Here is an 18,588-nt window from a genome sequence, read left to right as displayed (position 1 = left end):
TGGGAAGTGGCGCCGTCTTCTTGAAACCAAATGTCGTCGAGATCATGAGTTTCACTTTCAAGCATCAAATAGTCGGTTATAAGTCACGATAACAGTCACTATTGACTGTTACGTTCTCAACGGCATCATTTGAGAAGAAATATGGACCCATGATTTCAACGGCCCACAAACCACATCAAACCGTTGCTTTTTAAGGATGTAGTAATTCCGTTTTTTACATACCATTGAGGCAGAAATGGGCCTCATCGCTGAACAAAATTTAACGCGAGAATGTCGGATCTTCTTGGAACAAGAGCCCATAGAACGAAGCTATGTCGCTTGTTAAGGTCGAGCAGCTTCAGTTTTGGCACAAGCTGTATTTTGTGCGCTTTCATTTTTCTCGTGTCTGATCGTCTGAATTATAGAAAAGTACGTGCTTTAATTAAGAACAGGAATTAGATATTGAGCGTGGGTAAGAAAAGTGAAAATTGTATTATTGGCAGACTTTTTACAAAAAAATGCTAATTTTTGTGAAAATTTCTCGACGTCTTTGTTTCTAATAATTAATTGGAATTAAATAAAAAAATCTTACACTAAGTTCTTGAAGGATCTTGTTTATTATATCTCGAAGACGTCGTAAAATTACTTTAAGACCGGTGGAGTCGTTCGTGAGAAGTCTCGACAACCGACTTTGAAAACACAGTTGAAAAATAAGTATAAGGGACTGTATATGTAACTGACCTCGAGCGCGTTACTTTTCAACGCTGTGTCTCCAAAACTTTAATTGGATCAACTTGAGTGTTTGGGAAAATATTATAATGAAACTATGAAAAATCGATTTTTCGAAGCCGTGAAATCCATGCACTCCCTTACGGATTTACAACCCTGTGTTTGGCACAAAACTTTCCTAAAGAAATTTAGTTTTCGTTAGAAACCTTCTTCATTCAACTCGCGATTATGACAAAGCGTGAACGAACTATAAAAGTAAATAAGCGTTACTGATTTTCTAACTAGTTTTAAGACACCAACGAACGGTTTCGTTTCCTAGGCACTTTAAACGTAGAATTTTCTATTCAGTTCAGTAGTTTTCATCAATGTTAGGGGAACCTCGACATTTTGGGAAAATATTTGCTATAGTTTGTCTTTCAAAAGCAAAACAACTTTTGGTACACCCTGTATTTTTCTAGCACCGACTGCATTCTGGTTGATCTAAAATTGCTATGAATATATATCTTATAATATTCGCAATAGCTACAATGACGTAACAAAAGCCTTTTTCATAAGCAATTTCGTAACGAAGTAGAGTTCCCTTGCCAGCATTCTGCCTCGATGCACTTATCCATTCTTGAGATGGTGTTAAATGCACTTTACAAGCACACGCTAATGAAAATCCACACCATTCCAATCCAATTGAAAGGTAAAAAAACGAACAACGCTAACGATGCAACCACAACACAAACACTCACGCACACAACGAAACTTCGCCGAGACACCAAAAGGAGGCAAACAAAACTCTTGTCACGAATTAATATTTTTGCGATTTGTGATCTCTGAACGTTTTGCACGAGCATCTCGCGCTGCATATACACATATGTATGTGTATGTGCATGTGTTGCCACAAACAACAGCGTGCTTGGTATGCTGCGCAGCTACGTCAGCGCAACTGTGTGTGTATTTATAACGTCGGAAATGTGGTCTTTCGCCTCTACTCTGCCGGGTGTTTGTGTACGCAACGCGCTGTGCCACAAAATGATGGTACTTCGCCGCGATTACGTTGCAATGCCTTGTGGCGCTGGTACACGCCCCAAAACGAAAACTCGTCGAGGCACCACCAGATCAAGTTCCCTCAAGTTCAGCTTACGCCGCACACCGCGCTACCGCCCCTAAGACTGAGAGCTGTTTGAGCTGCTGCGGCTTGTTGCTGGCTCGGCGTGCTGTGTATACTTGCGGCAATTGTTGCATGTTCAACAGCGATTTTTATTTATGTGCAAGGCGTCAAACGTACTAACGAGAATGAACTTAATTTACGACCACCCAAAATGTGGGCACCTCGGCGCACAGCGGAAGCTCCGTTGCCATGCCGAAGATTTCAAATGACAGCGATTGCCGACAACGACGACCGAGATAGCTGGGGAGGGTGGTAGGGGGCAGCGCAGCAGCCAGGATGAGCAGACTTATGGCTGCTGGGGCGGCAATTGTTGAAATGAAATCATAAACCCAATTCCCCTACGCTTGCTGGTGCACCACACACACACACACACGCACAGCAGTGCAATAATTGAGTAATTAAAAGTAACGGCGCAAAGGCAAATGAAATTCCTCAACTTCAACTTCCTCATTGACAGGCAAACAAAAGGAAACAACAACAACAACAAACGGCATAGAAACCGAGCTAAGGCAGCTAAATCATTTGCTATATCCACGCTTTGGCTACTGACGCACACAGATGCACACATACGTTTATACAACACACATACATACTCATATATGTGCCTCACTGCCACGCATGTGTTTATATTTGCTTTTGTATTTACATTGCTCTAAAGCGTCACTGCCGTGTTTATTTGCCTATGTATGTGCGTGTGTGTGCGTGTGTCTTGTGAAAAATCGCAGCACTAAAAGTAAATTTACCACATTTAAATTGAATTCGTAACGAGTTTTGCTGGAGGTGTTGCGAGCCTCATTTGTTCATGCCGCATTTCAGCCAAGCGTTTATCTCACACACACACACAAACATAACATAACTACACATGCGCTTTTATAGCTTTACATATGGCTGACAGAGGACTCTTTTATAAAAATATGATAAATATTTGTTGCATTAATAATTTCTTAAGTTTTTAATGCATTCAGGTGGCGATTACTAATGATTGGGCGGCCGCGCTTTGCAGCCTCAGGCACAATTCGATTTTTGTTTCAAAAATTAAATTGAAAAAAATTCTCAAAAATTAACATTAAATTTCAATATATATTCCGTATAATTCATATTCTTTTCTAAAGTGAGAAATATTGAAAATAAAAATTTTAAAAATAATTTTCTAATGTATTACGAAATTTTTCTGAATATAAGGTCTTTAATTGAGTAGCTTCTTTGAGAAAATTCCTGAATCTGAGCTTTTGTACTATAATCTTTAAGTTTATAGAGTCAAATTTCTTTAAAAAAAATTTTTCGCATACCAAAAATAGTTATTTCGTCACCTAAAATGCAAACTAACGTAACTTCAATTCTTATAAGTTTATATGCGAAGAAAAAACGTTGCAATAGAAACCACTCATATTCAAACAAAATTTTTGTTTTGATAGTAAAATGGTTATATGTGACCTGGTCTACGGAAAGGGGGCTTAGGTGTCAAAAAAAAGGAGAACAATTAATGAGATAACGAGAAACTGACGATTATTTTTAACAGCTTTTCCCAGAAAACTAGTTTTCGCACGTTAGCTCCCTTTTCGTAGACCAGGTCACATATATTGGTTATAAAGTGAATATATATTGGTTATATCTGACAGCGGATGCTGAAAATTGTATGCCACATTCATACATACATATGTACATATATGCAATATGATTTAATGAATCGTAAACAATAAAAAACTCAATCACGATTTTTTTCATGTTTACAAAATTTGAGTTTTGGTTATAAAGGAGTTACATATTGGTTATAAAATGGTTATATATTGGTTATGTATTGGTTATGTATTGGTTATATATTGGTTAAATATGACTGCGGAAACTGAAAATTTTACGCTTTATATGCGTAACATGATGTAGTGAATGGTAAACTATAACATACTCAAATGTGGACTTTTAACGTTCAGTTTGTATGGCAGCTATATGCTATAGTTGTTAGATCTAAACAATTTCTTCAAAAATTAGAGCACTGCCTTAGGGACTTATCTGTGCCAAATTTCGTTAAGATACTTTGTCAAATAAAAAAGTTTTCCATTCAAGAACTTGATTTTGATTGCTTAGTTTATATGGTAGCTATAGGTTATGGTTGCCCAATCTGAACAACTTGTTTGGAGGTTATAGGCCTGCTTTAGATAATAATCTATGCCGAACTGCGTAACTATAATTTGTCAAAAAAAAAAACGTTATTCATACATACTGGGATTTTAGTTTGATCGGCATGGTAGCTAAAAGGAGATAAATTTCGAAGCTCCTTACTTTTTTAAAGAAAAAAAAAACCGAAACTTCAAATTTAATTGGGAATACTTATTATCATTCGAAAGAACATTCTTTTGCTTTTATTTTTTGAAAATTATATCTTTCAAATATTGGCCGCGGCTACGTCTCAGATGGTCCATTCGTTGAGTCTAATTTTCGATGACTCGTTCGACCATTTCAACTGGTAACTGGCGAATGGCACTCGTGATGTTTTGCTCCAAAAAAATAGGCTAACGGTGTGATATCAGACGATTTTGGTGGCCAATCGACCGTCCCAAAACGCGATATTATGCTCACCGAAGTGTCCTCTCAATAAACCACTGATTGTTGCGATGTGTGGGATGTGGCGCCGTTGTGTTGAAACCAAATGTCGCCCAGAACAATTGTTTCAATTTCAGGTATCAAATAGTCGGTTATCATGTCGTGATGACGGTCGCCATTGACGTTTACGTTCTTACCGATGATTTCCCCGGCCCAGAAACCACACCAAACTGTTGTTTTTTCTGGATAAAATGACAGCTCTTGAATCTCTTCAGATTGGTTGCTCTTCAGTCCAAATGCGGAAATTTTTATCGTTTACATACCCATTGAGCCAGAAATGCGCCTCACATCGCTGAACAAAATTTCGCTCGAAAATGTCGGATCTTCTTGGAACTTTTCAAGAGCCGATAGAATAAGGCGAGATCGCTTGGGAAGCTTGAGTGGCTTTAGTTTTTCAACAAGCTGTATTTGGTATGCTTTCAATTTAAGATCTCGACGTAAAATCAAGTCGTTCCATGCGTTAGCCCGAGTAGCTGTGAACCGCGCCGAATCAATTCTCCAAGGTCTTCGTGTACAGTCCCATCTACGGCTGCTATATTTTCTAATCTGCGTGCTGGATGTGGTCTATTCAGTCGAATATTATCCAATAATGCTGAGCCTCAAGATGGGTGATGGTGTTGTGAATAGTACGCTCAGTAAGCCGATTTAGAATCTCCAACGATTCTCTCTCGGTTTTACAAAATATATGGTAAATGTATATCTATAACTTAGTATACATCTTGTATCTTGTTTAGTGTATAATGAAGCTCTTCTTTTCATCAGAGAGGGTTCTGACAATCAGTTGCTTTAGTCAATTAGTAAATTGACCGCACTCTTGCTAATTGATTAAATTAGAAAGCTACTTAAAACGGTCATTAGTTATTATTTATATATTTGTGTGATCTTAGATGAGTGATTATTTGTGAGAGGCATGTCTACGACTATCGATATTGGTGACTTATGGTTAACACTCTTTCTTATCAATGCACCTATAAGTCTTAAAAAAATGATCTTGAAATATGTGCTAGCCTTGTTAGAACTTAAAGGCTGTGTGCTTAAAACTCAGGCTGAATTGAATGTAAGAATGGAGTCCTTGAATTTAACACTAATATGATTTAATCATGAGGATAGTAGAAGAAAGAAATTTCCCAGTATTTGATGATATGATTTTGAAGTTGAACAAAGGATTTGTTGAAATTAGTCAATGATAGGCTATGTTATTGTACTACAGAAGGTTATCAAGCATTTTCTATACTATTTTAGCTTAACTTCACACCTGAAAGCCTCATTATAAAAATAAATATAAAGCAAACTCTAGAAAATGAAACTTATATGTATACAGAAATAATTCAGGTCGTAACTATTCTTTAAGGTGGTTATTTTTTGGTTATTCATATTTTAATACCGTTTCCAAGTGAATTTTCCGAATAAGTACTTTGGTTATTTATATTTTTGATATCCCATTAAACCTACGTCGTGGTTCCATACCTAAAATATTGAAATCTATTTTTTAAAGTTTCTCAAGAAACAAATCGCAAAGGGTATTTGAATGATTTGAAGTGTCTGTGTACTCTTAATTGACTAAACACCTAAACTCATATACGTATTTATATGAATTTTAACACACGATGCTATTTTTTTATATTTTTCAAACTCCAGAAACCCTCACCAAGTATTTGAGGCGCATCTTACAAAAAAATGAGCTACTTAAGCACGCTTACATGCAGTTTATTTGTTTTCGTAAGCAAATTAATGTCCACATTGACTTAAAAAACAATAATTAGAAATTGTTTCCCATTCCAACTGAAATTGCAAATGTGCCCACTGTACTTGAAGTGCCCCTTAAAATAATCACAACAAGCAGTCACACCACATTTGCGGTGAACAACTAGAAAAATCGTAGAAGTGGTGAATACACCTTTCAGCTCCTACTCATCACCATCACTTAAATATTCTTATATTAACACTTGGGTCTACTAAAGCTGTCTAAATGCGTGCTGCATGTTGCACGTTGCATGTTGCCACATCTATGTGTTTAATGTGCGGATGTATACTTTCGCGTTCCTAAGGCGCTTTACCGCACACATTTACTGGCAAACGTTGCACTGCGTTGCTTCTACGCTTCGGAGAGACAGAGAGACGATTGCACCGGTTTGTGCGTTCGTGTACGCTGCCTGTCGAAATCTGTCAGAATTCTGACACTTGCAGTTTTGTTAAAGACGCACACCTCACCAAAGCTGACTGCACCGTTCTGCCGTTGGCCAAAAATTTTAGCGAGCGCAAATCTGTTTGCGCAGGCGAAGGCAGCTGGAACGATGTAGAGTACTTCGTAGTGAGACTTTATACCCCAGTACAAGACGTTTCGTTAGTTTTTTGGCTATAACTACAGCCTTGAAGAAGAACTTAAACAACCGAACATGTGTCGTTTCCAACAAATACTGTTTGCGAACGCTACGAAAATTTCATCTTGAAGGTTAATGGAAACAACAGCATGATCTGTCATAGAAAGCTCACACCAAGAGAAGACTGTTTAGTTCTGTGTCTGCAAAAGCCCCATCTTGTTGGATATAAACTGTTTTTTTTATGCTTGTTCCTCATAGAAAATGTTACTCCATCCTCCTTCTTCTTGAAGTAAAAATTAATTCGTTGCAACTCTGGTACGAGTTGGGTGATAGTCTATGCTGACGACGTTGTTCTTATAGTTAAAGAGAAATTTCTAAATCCCATCTACGAGCTAAGCAAAGAAAGGTATATCAAGGTGGTATCGAACTGGGTGGATGGAATCGGCTTAGTCGTCAACCCGAGTAAAACTGAAATGGTTTTATTTACCAGGAAGTATACGATCTCAGGGGTACCTCTCCTCTCATTCGAAAGCTGATCGCTTCAATACGTAGATAAGGTGAAATACCTAAGACGGCTCATCCTTGATAGAAAGCTTTCATGGAGGCCAAACATTGAGGAGAGAGTAAGAAAGGAATCGGTTGTCTTATATTGTTGTTGAGGACATCTACGAAAGCGTAGTCAAGGTAATAATGGTCTATATTGTGTTATTTACTTGAACGTCTCCAATAAGTATATTACTGCGAATAGTGCTCTAAGACTCAGGGAAGCTGGCATATATGAAGGGGTCCGAAAAAGGATACGCCGAAATTCTCTCCACGTTCAACTGCATTCCTGAAAACTTGGATCACTGCGTCGTAGAGACCGTTTTTTCTCTGTTCACATACCGACGAGGGTTATGTGGTTGGGAAGAAGGCGCTGAAGAAAAGTAGGATGGAAGGTTTGATGAACATTTCTCTCTAGGGAGCTTTTCGTCAAAATTAATCAAGGTGTGTCCTCACAAGAAATAACAACAAGCTCTTTCATCATGAGATCCGTTTGCCTGGCACGCGTACATCATTCACATCGGAGTGGGTACAAGTTGGATCTCCATTGTCATCTTGGGATCTATCACTGGACCTATGGAGCGCTTCTGAACTAGAGTAGAACGTAGGATTTCTACTGAATTGTTTTTCCTTAGTAAAGTTTATCTTGCCGCAATCGTAGGAGTTCTTACAAGATATTGACCAATAGACATTCATGCTGTAAGGCTAAAAACCCAGTCCGACGCAAACGGCCTAACCTGCTTTGAGGAAGGTAAGGTAAAGGCATACATGCACTTTCTTCGCCATTGTCCGGCCTTTGCAAAACAGAGACTAAAACTGTTCGGCAGTCATACCTTTGGTAAACCAGGAGGCATAGCCGAAACTGACATTCGCCACCTCAACAAATTTGGGATCCCCTCAAAACCCTTTGTCGATTTATGAGCGACTTTATGCTTAATTTTGTGTGTTCTTGGTACCACAATGGAACGACCTTCAAGTAGTCCAAGTAAGATCCCTACTAGGATCCACCATTCAACCTAACCCTAACCTATAACAGTATGGAAAATCAGCTCTCTTCCAAGCTTTCTTCGTACATAACGGTACTTTTCAAAACTATTTCGGCGAACGAAGTTAACGGTTTTTCTTCTTAAACGGTATTTTTGGTATGTTTGGGAAACAAAGCAGAAATATAGACCAGGGATGATTTTTCTGCAAAAACATTCGTAACTATATATATTTTTTATGGGTGTGGCGCAACCTACTTCGAGCACGCCAATCGTAAGCCCCAGCCATGCCCATAAAACTTACAATTACCACTGAATTGTTTATGCAACTTACGTTTCGCCTATAACTTTTAGTTCCAATCGTATGTGTGTCACCCTTACTTGCTTCATTTATAATTTTTCAGCGACTTTGTTTTATTTCAACCCATATTAGTATAATTTGCCGCGCATATGAAGCTGCTCACGCCCAGGCACACACATGCAGCCATACAAGGCGGCTGCGTTGCAACAACGTGTGTTGCATACATTTGACTGGTAGTTTGCGCTTCATCATTAGGCAGGAGACATGCTAGACAAATGCTTGCTTTTGCTGTTACAACGCATATTACTGCGCACATATGTATATATGTGTGTGAGTTGGTGTGTGTGTGTGATGCATTTTAGCGGAAGTGAGCTTTGATATACCCCAAAAGAAGGGAATGCTCATGTGAGTGCAAGTGTGTATGTGCGTATGTTTTCGCGTATATGCGCGTAGCGAGATGTGTGCAGTCGTGCTTACGCTGATAAATTGTACAATTTCTCGGTCGCGTGGTTGTGGCAACATTATGAAAGTGTTATACCACGCTGGCTGGATGAATAAAATTTGCAAAGATACGCGTAGTTAGATACAAATGAACCTGCGGAAAGTTGCCGACCGACCGACCGACCTCTCGTCATTGCACTCACGCATCCGTGCCTGTCTGCAGACCTTGTGCGTAACGAAGCAACGAAAATGCATGGAATATTCTTAATGCCATAAACTTGCAACATTGCCACATAATTTCAACAGCTTACAATAAAAACAATAAACGTTTGTGTGTGTGTGAGTGAGTGTGGGAGACATTTACGCTTGTAGTTAGTTTTGAAGTTTTGCGACTTAAAGCTTAAATAAATTTACATATTTGATTTTATGCTCTTTGCCCAACGAAAATGCCGGTTGAGGGCGTCGTAATATTCCAGTTAGTCTGGTGCATGTTATGAAAGAGCTGAGTGAAGTAATAGCAACAAACAAAACAGCGGCGATTAAGTTACTTAGTGGGTTGCCAGATCTTATAAGTAGATGTTGAGGTCGTGGAAAACCTATATCTGATTCTGATTTAGAAATAAATTAAATCTCCGATATTGAGTCTTTTCGCTCCGTATACTCGTATTTCTTTTCCACCTGGTCTCTCTAACGGAGTGGGGATCTTTCTTTTCTTCTGCTTCTCCCGGCGTTGAATACTCTCAGAGCTGGAGTGTTTTCATCCATTCATAGACCAGTGCATCGCGGAACCTACTTCTAGTGACATTTTTTCCGCGCATATGCTGGTGGTGCGAAATCGCTGGAAAAGAAGCGCAGAAAGTTTTTTTAAGGTTGGAGCGAAGTCCAATAGGTAGTTTGAAGGGCGAGTCTTCTGCCGCGAGCTCTCATTCCACTCTTGTTTCAGACTGTCAGATCACTGTAGTGTCATTCAAGTAGAAATGGCAGCCATCCATAGCACCAAATATACCTCCTTGGTATGCGGCTTCATTTAAGGAAGTATCCAATTCGATAGTAGAGCTGCTATACAGCTCTTTCGCTTCTTTCCAGTTGATATTTACTATTTCTTGGTTGGTTGAAAAGTGGCACGTAGAAGCGCCAAACCACTTGCGGCGGCACTTAGGTCGTCATTGGAACAACTGTGCTCTCGGTCGGTAACCAAATTAAGCAACTTAGTGGATTTGGTATAAAACCTGATTTTTTTCCACTCCAACTGCCCAAGTTGTCTCTGTTGAGATCACCTCTACAATATGACTAAGTCCTCTTTTGCCTAGAAGTAGAAGCTGTGGGTTGCTAGTGTTCCAAAACCTGAGGTGTTCCTCCAGAGTCCATTGCTTCAAACCATCCTTTAAGGAGCTGAATGATCTGAGGTACCTTAGGGGAGTTGTGGGCACCTACCCTTAAGATTTCAGCTTGAGAAAATTAGAGAAGTGTTTACGGCGGAGTACGGAGTAATACGTGGAGGCTGATGAGACTCTGGCAATATTCGTCTGTCTTTTTGTTTTCTTCTATTCCTCTGTGACTAGCTATCTATTGAGCGTCTATCTAATGCTTGTTTGCATAACCGAACGCAGTGTGACTTAGTATTGGTGTTACGGATTGCCTTAATAGTCGCTTGGCTGTCCACTAAAAGGTTTATAGACTGGCTCGTTAAAGCAGAAGCCCACGCGTCACTTTCTGCGTATGGATTAACACGCAGTTCGCTTCTGCTACTATTTCACCTTTAATCCGTCCGTATGCTTGAAGATTTCGCTGTTGGCACTGTCGATCACCATTTGTCCATTCTTCTCTACTCGGTAATGAAAACATCATGTTTTATACTTCATGGACCTCTTTTTCTCGGTCGTATTGCCAATTCAGCCCGAGTTCATTAACAAGGTTAAGCGTGAGATCATTTCATCTTGCTGATCGTCAGTATTGCCGCATGAGAGTTAAGTGAACAAATACTGGCCGGATATAGAGAATAACCTCCAAAGCCTTTGTTGATGTATTTTCCATTGCGCCTGTAATCCCGTCCAGCAAGTAGGACCTTTTGCGGGTTTCTTTTGAACAGACAGATTTCTATTTTCTTCGGATTGACAGTTTGACTGTGATTGTGCGTTCTAAACAAAGGACAGCTATTTATATATTTATTATAAAGCAGTACACAGCCGTAGTACTTTTGCGGGAATACCAAATTCAGACACAGCAGCATTTTCGTGCTGTAAAAAGCAGCTTTGGACCTACTCGTCTGAGTCCTTGTCCCGTCTAACGCACTTCTTGGATGGCGTTGATGTGAGTCTTTACTCTTACGAGGACATCAACCAGCTAAGCAGCGGCACCTTCTGAACTAAGGAACCGGACATATCATCCCTTAAATCGTAATCCTTAATACATTTGCCGTGGTCGCCATCAAAAGGAGGTCTCTCTTCCGAAGCTCTATTGTCCTTTTCATTGGGAGTTTGTTTCACGTGGCGGGAACCAAGCCCTGCGGAAAGATCTTTTGCCTTCTCACTTTAGCTCGCCTTCAAGCGAATGTTTTTTTGGCTATCCAGAGCATAGATACTTGTTCCAAGACTGGAAGTCGTGAGCTGCTTGAGCCACTCTCTAGTGAATGGCGCTCAGAGAACTTTCCTCGCTTGCGTGAACTCCTACACATGGCTCCATGCTCCAATGTCTGGGGTGATTATTTAAAGATGAGGTCGAATTACTCTCAATTTCCATTGAAGTCAGTTTTGAGGAAACACATTTGATCTGAGAGAATTACTTGTAAAAGAATTTCCAATTGCATGAAGCTTATCGCAGACTGAAGTGAAGTACTAAATGGCTGCTAAGCTCTTAGCACAAGAACTAAAATTTCAAGTTATGCTCTTGAAATGTCATGCAACCTATCTCTAGTTGCATTAACTTCCTTTTTTAAGTAAAAACGAGTTCCGCACGCTTACTTGCTTAAAATTAGTCATTGCTGAAGCAACTCAGCGTTTGGCTAAAGGAAAACAAAGCCATAAAGCTGATTTTCACAAAGTTTATTACGCCAACACTATATATCTATACTATATGCTACGATATATATCGACACACACTGCACATCCCTTTCTCGGAATTGGGTACGCATACACACACACACACATAAACGAACAGACAAAAGAGTAGCCGTGCATAAGTGTTTTTGGCTTAAAGCGTAGGAATTTACGCCAGCGAGGCGCCAAAATAATTGCGCCAACCAATAAAATCATTCCCGGAGAGATAGTAAAATTGTACGGTAAACACCTCAACTAAAGTGCACCATAATTTAAGTTTTCTAATTGGTGGGCATTTAAACGCCATAAACTGAATTTTACTACCATAAAGCAATGACGGCGCATAGCCACACAATAACCATAGATACTTACATACTTAGTTAGAATAAGCCTTGCGGCGACGACGACCAAAGCACACAACACAACTTGGCAGCGCTTAGCGCGGTGTAGCATAAATCGTGGCATTTCGCGAAAACCGGAAGCGCAACAAGTATGCTCCACAAATTTCAGAACATGTACGTTGTCATAGAATATCGCCAGCGCCATCTTTAAAATCATGTTTTACGTCACACGAATTAATCGGATAAAATAAACACTGGCTAAGTAGTGTTCGCACTAACTCGTCTACGCTGCAGTCAATGTACGCCATGTCCACCAGCGCCCGCACACCCTTCTCATACTGCTAAAATAATTGCATGTGCCAGTTTATATTTCTCTCCTCACTGTTGCCTCTTCTCTGTGGCAGGCGAAATCATAGCGCTTCTAGCTTATCGACACACCGGCGGCGATGTGTGCAGCGGGGCAACGCTTTTTGGCGATATGTATCAATTGCAATTGGCTCATAGAAATGGGAAGTGGTTGAGTGCTTGAGTGGCTGCGTGGTTGCGTGGCTGAGAGCTGCTCAACTGGTCAGCGCAATGGCAACAATTGGCTGCTGGAACAAATGTTGGCTGTTGGAGAGAATGCGAACAAACATGCAGTGAAAAAGTGCCAAAGAAATAAAGCAAAGAGTTACGGTTACTTCAAGATAGCTAATGGTTATAATACTGATCGCTTGGGTGATGCAACGCAACGCAAACCAACATGGACTCGGAATTAATTGGAAACCAATTAAGCCGTGCAGCTTGTAGTGGTATGCGTTGCGTAGCTGTTGGTGTTGTTGGCTGGCTGGTGAAAAACTATATTGGGAAAGTGTGTACAGCATGAATCCGCAATAAATAACCAGCTAACCACTAAACTAAACTCTTGGGCGTGCCAGGGACGGATTAGCATGAGTGGAGGGCTGTCAATTGGTCGAGAGCTTGCAAGCAACTGGCGCAAAGAAAATTAAAAATATGTTAACGCGATAGTCAGCTGAATATTCTTAGAATGAGAACTAACCACTGAGTAATGAATCAAAAATCTATCAAAGTTATTCCTATGAAGATATATTGCCACGTGCCTGAAATGTCCTCACATTATGTCTCAAACAGATTGCCTTATTTCTCGAATATTTTGCTCACTTAGCTATACAACGAGTTTGTTTGATACTTTGTGTTTTCAATGAAATCTAACAATCTATCACCAGCATAAGCATTTGAGTCGTCAAGTCATCGAAAACTTGCCTTATACGAGTCGCCCATACACCGCTATCTATAACGAGAATGAGAGAGAATTTAATGATAATTTTTTTGACAGTCCGAGTTCAAAGTTATTTTATAGCTTTATACTCACTCACGTCACTCTTTTACTCCCTCTATGAACCACTTTGCACTCTGAAAAATCGATTTCTGATGACGTCCCTAGGACCTTGGATGACCCATTGTGACGGTGACTTCCAACCACCAAAATCCCCTCACTTGATTACGACCTCTCTGAACCATTTCGTACTCAAGATGAAATTCGTCAATACAAAAATATCCGAAACATCGTCAAGAATGGCTCGAGCGTTAGTTTCGGTTGTTTTTACTATAAAAATTATCTTGTATTCGCATAGAATATGTTATAGTCTCTTTTTCCGCAATATCTTGACAGCTGTTTTATTAGTCATTGTATGGCATTCCCAGTTTGCTGACATACCAATTAGACAGTGACCTGTTAGCATTCCAGCTGGAGTTCTTATATCGTACTTTGAAAATTTGCTGTGCAAAATTAAGGATCTCCATCTAGAGTCAGCTATATTCTAGTAGTCATATGTATATCTATAATTACATACATATGTATTCCGTGTTTATGGGAGTCGAATTGTAAGGTGATGCCTGCTAGTTCATCTACTTAACACTTAACAGAAATACCACTGTGTTCTGGAATTCATTGTGGGTTTATCGTTAAATAGGATGTTAGGTCCCAACATGGATCAAGGTATTCTTATGATATTCTTTCACTGTCTTCGTTTCAAGCCTAAGAGACTTCATTGATTTCCAAGCCGCTGGGCTATCTGTATATATGTATAAAAATATTTTTGGTTGTAAACAGGAGTGTGTCCCGGAATCTTAAAGTATCTAATAAGTAGGATGACGATTGTCCAACCATGAAGAAGTTCGAATAGCAATTACCCGTCTGGAGAACAACATTGCGGCGGAGTCCGATGGATTGCAGGCCGAGCTATTAAGACACACCGGCGAAGAACTAATTAGGAGCATGCATCAGATTCTTTGTAGAATATAGTCGGGCGTAAGCATGTCCGATGATTGGAATTTAAGTCTGCTCTTCCCAAATTCACAAAAAGGTCGACTCCACAATTTGCGCCAACTACCGTAGGATAAGCCTCTTTAATATCGCATACAAGGTCTTATCGAGCATAGTGTGTGTAAAACTGAAGCCCCCTGTCAACAAACTGATTGGACATTATAAGTGTGGCTTTAGACCTGGAAAATCCACTATTGAGCAGATTTTCACCATGCGCCAAGTCGTAAAAGATCGACACACAACACCTCTGGTCGACTTTAAAGCCGCCTTCGACAGGACGAAAAGGAACTGCCTCTATTACGCTGTGTTTGAACTTGGTATTCTCGCAAAGCTTATGGGACTGTGTAAACTGTCCTTGAGCAACTCCAGAAGCTCTGTCACGATCGGAAGGGACCTCTACGAGCCGTTCGATACCAAATAAGGCTTTAAACAAGGCGACTACCCTTCATGCGCCTTCTTCAATCTACTCCTGGAGAAAATAATTCGAGCTGCAGAGCTGAATAGAGAAGGTATCATCTTCTAATAGTGTGCAGCTGCTGGTGTACGTCAATGATATTGATATCATTGGCTTCAAAAACCAGCTCTGCTTTCTCCAGACTGGATGAATAAGTTTAATGGTGCTGATGTGAAAATGATTCGTTATAAGCATACAAATAAATTTGGACGAGTGGGTCCCCGTTTCCACGACAGTCGGGTCTACGCAACCGGTACGGACCCGAATATTTATCCGGCCAAGGTCTGTCAACTGGACAGAATTCTTCTTCTACAACAACAACGAGTAGGTCCGATTGTTTTGAGCTTTAAAGCTTAGTCCGAATATTGGTACCTCTTTGAATTTCATTGAATCTTTTAGTGCATTCTTTATCAGCCAAAGTTCTAAATGGTCATGTTGACAAAAAACTCGTTCTTTTATTAAGAAGTAGTTTTACATCCCTCGTGAAATATCAATGCGACTCCAAAACAGTTTACAGCTTCAAAGCTTCGTAACCAGCATTCAAATGCGAGATCTGAAAAAATCCGAAACGAATTGTAGTCTGTTGCCGAACTGTTTTTAATATTTCTGAAAATGTCTTGACTACGGCCCTGGCGCTAACAACAATTTAGAAACGCTTAACCAACCCCCCTCCCAAAGCAAACAGTGATCAAATAGCTGCTGTCGAAGCCGGCCTGCCAGCAAACATAAGCGCGGCGGCACAAACTTCGCCAAGACGTCGCGTACTATTTCTTTTATTGGACCGTGAGTAAGTTGAAAGAGTTTGGAACGTGTATGCGCCATAATGAAAGTAAGAAAGGCGCACACGGCACACAAACAACCAAGTGGCAGTTGACGTGGCAATAAGTATGTGAAGTGCAATTGCTGTGGCAACTATGAGAGCTGTGTATATACAATTGTCTGTCGAGAGTAGTACGTGTACGAGTAGTTCGATTACAGCTTGGAGTGTTGCCTGCACGCGAGTCGCGGCCAGCAGCCAGTAGCTTCGTGTAGTCGTAGCAAATCTCATGGCTGTGGCAGCAGCATCAGACACGTCGATGCGGATGGATGAACGGACGAGTGTTCGGACGGCTGGCTACCGCGCTGGCTGACGGGATGGATGGATGGATGGCTGGCTGGCCGGTGCATGCTACAGGCTGCCGGTAACAGGTAGTGTGGTGTGGTGCGGCACTGATGCGCTGCCAGTTTATGCGGCAACTGCTGATTCACTTTCACCGCACGTAGCAGCTCAACGTGTCAGCAGCGTGTCTGTGTCGGTTGCGGCTGCAATATCAAATTGTATATTTTGTAAATACAACTAATATACCTACATGCAACACACGGCAGTTATATTCGCTCGTCGTATGCGGTGCACATGCCGCATATGAGTGCCAGGCAACAACAATAACAACAACTACATGCATCGAGCTGTGAGTTCGTGCCACATTCATAACTGCGGCTTTCGGCTGCTGCCCAAATACAGTGCTGTTGCAAGTAGTCAGTGCCACCGTATGGCAGTGATTGTCACTTCGTATGCTCTTTCGTGTGCCCCTGCAACATTTGTCGCTTAGCAAAGCTACTGTAATGGCAGTTCGAGTTGTTGCGCAGCGGTGTTGTTGTTGTTGTTGCCGGCATTTGTTGCAATTGCGGTTGTTATTATAAAGTTGAATAGTTGCTGGCAACTATGATTGCTCCGAGCGCACGCTAGCGGCCTGCAGGCGGGCGGCAGCGGTGTACGGTGCATGCAGTTGAAGTGCTGCAGCATTGCGGCTTCTTCAGCCACGACAATTTGAAGAATGTTTGGACGAAGTGTTGCCCTGGCATGTGCGTAATAAACACTCCATCGACACTTGATGTGCTGCCGAGGTTACTTCGCCTGCTGCAGTGTCACACACACATACAGCCAACGTGGTTGAGTGGTTATTGCTGTTGTTGTTGTTGTTGTTGTTGCGGCAAAACGTTTCACATGCCATGTACGCGCCGCTAAGCTGCGTCAAGTCAACGCAAGTCAAGTCGAGACCGGCCAGAGCCGAGAAGTCAGCAAGTACATTGCCACATAGCAGCCAGCCGCCAGCAACAATAACAACAACAGCAATGCACTCAACACCGACAGCATAAATTTACTATTGCCGCTGTTGTTGTTGTTGTTGCTGGCATTGTGTGTTTATGCGCCGTAACTTGTTCTTCGGCGTATTGGCCTAGCCAATGTAAGTGTCAGTGTGTGTGTGTGTGTGTGTGTGACGAGTCGGAAGCAACGTTTAATTGACTTAACGTGTAACGTGGTGCATTCATGATGGAATGCCGTTGTTGTGCTCGTTTATTGTAAGTGCAACAATTTTGTTGCAATTTATCGTCATGTTGCCGATCTTACTCTTTCTTACAACAAATCGTACGTGTTCTTATTGTATTTCTGTATGTGTTTTTGAGTATGTGTGTGTGCAAATGGGTGCTGCGTGTATTTTGCTGTTTTCCCGGTAAGTGTGTTCCACTTTGCGCCCGCATCCTCCTCTTCTGCTCGCACTTTCGCAATCCGCTGCGTGCTTGGGCTTGGTAATGGAGAAATTTTCCATCGAGATTCTTCAAGTTCCAAGTGCTAATTGCCTTTGGCGGTGTGGAATTTGTGCGTCTTATTGCTTGCAGGGTAATGGTGGAGAAAATCTTACGTGATTGGGATATTATTCCACAAGCCTTTTGTGTAGATTTTGTAGAATTAGCAATATGAGCATGCTAAATGGTCTTAATACTTAATCATTTAATCCAATTCGATGAACGTGATTATTTTTGTTAGTCAAGGATTTAGTTTGTGGTTCGATATTTGCTAAAACTCTGCATTCGTTTAAATTAATTCCAACTAAGAAGACTAAAACTCTGAGTATTTTGAATTCAGAAACATATAAATCCTTGCAAAAGCTCAAGATCGTACTGGAAACATCAAAGCTTGGTGGGAAGGTTGGTGAAGGGGTTTACAGGAGCCCCTTGTCAACTCCAGCTTCAGACTTCCTGACTATTGCAGTGTCTTCCAGGCCGAAGTTGCAGACATTAAGGCCCAAGTTCGATCGAAAGAGATCTAGTGGTCTCTTTACTCTCAGTAAGGCTAGCCTCTCCCTAGTTTTGATGCTTTTGATGGCCCATTGCCTTATTGGCATCCGCGCAGTAAGGCTGGGAATCCTAACAGACTCCATCTGCAGCAGCTGTATGGAAGAAAATGAGGTGGAAACAACGCAACACTATCTTTTTGACTCACCGCGCTTGGGAAGTCAAGACTTATACACTGGGGAGCGCATACCTTCAGACATCTCACCGTGCTGATGGGAGTGGAAATTAAATGCCTGTGCAAATTTATATTATATTATGTCTTAT

The 18,588-nt window shown here is 40.9% G+C and overlaps 1 protein-coding gene across 4 annotated transcripts in view; it reads left to right on the top strand.

Annotated features, from left to right (window-relative positions):
- Nucleotides 1-18,588, top strand: part of LOC120773994 (homeobox protein prospero-like) — a 265,699-nt gene that overhangs the window by 126,469 nt on the left and 120,642 nt on the right. The gene's annotated exons all lie outside the window — the stretch shown is intronic.

Source organism: Bactrocera tryoni, chromosome 4, assembly GCF_016617805.1.
Source record: "Bactrocera tryoni isolate S06 chromosome 4, CSIRO_BtryS06_freeze2, whole genome shotgun sequence".
Lineage (NCBI taxonomy): Eukaryota > Metazoa > Arthropoda > Insecta > Diptera > Tephritidae > Bactrocera > Bactrocera tryoni.
Note: the sequence above shows the minus strand (reverse complement) of the source record. Positions and strands in the feature narration are given on the sequence as shown.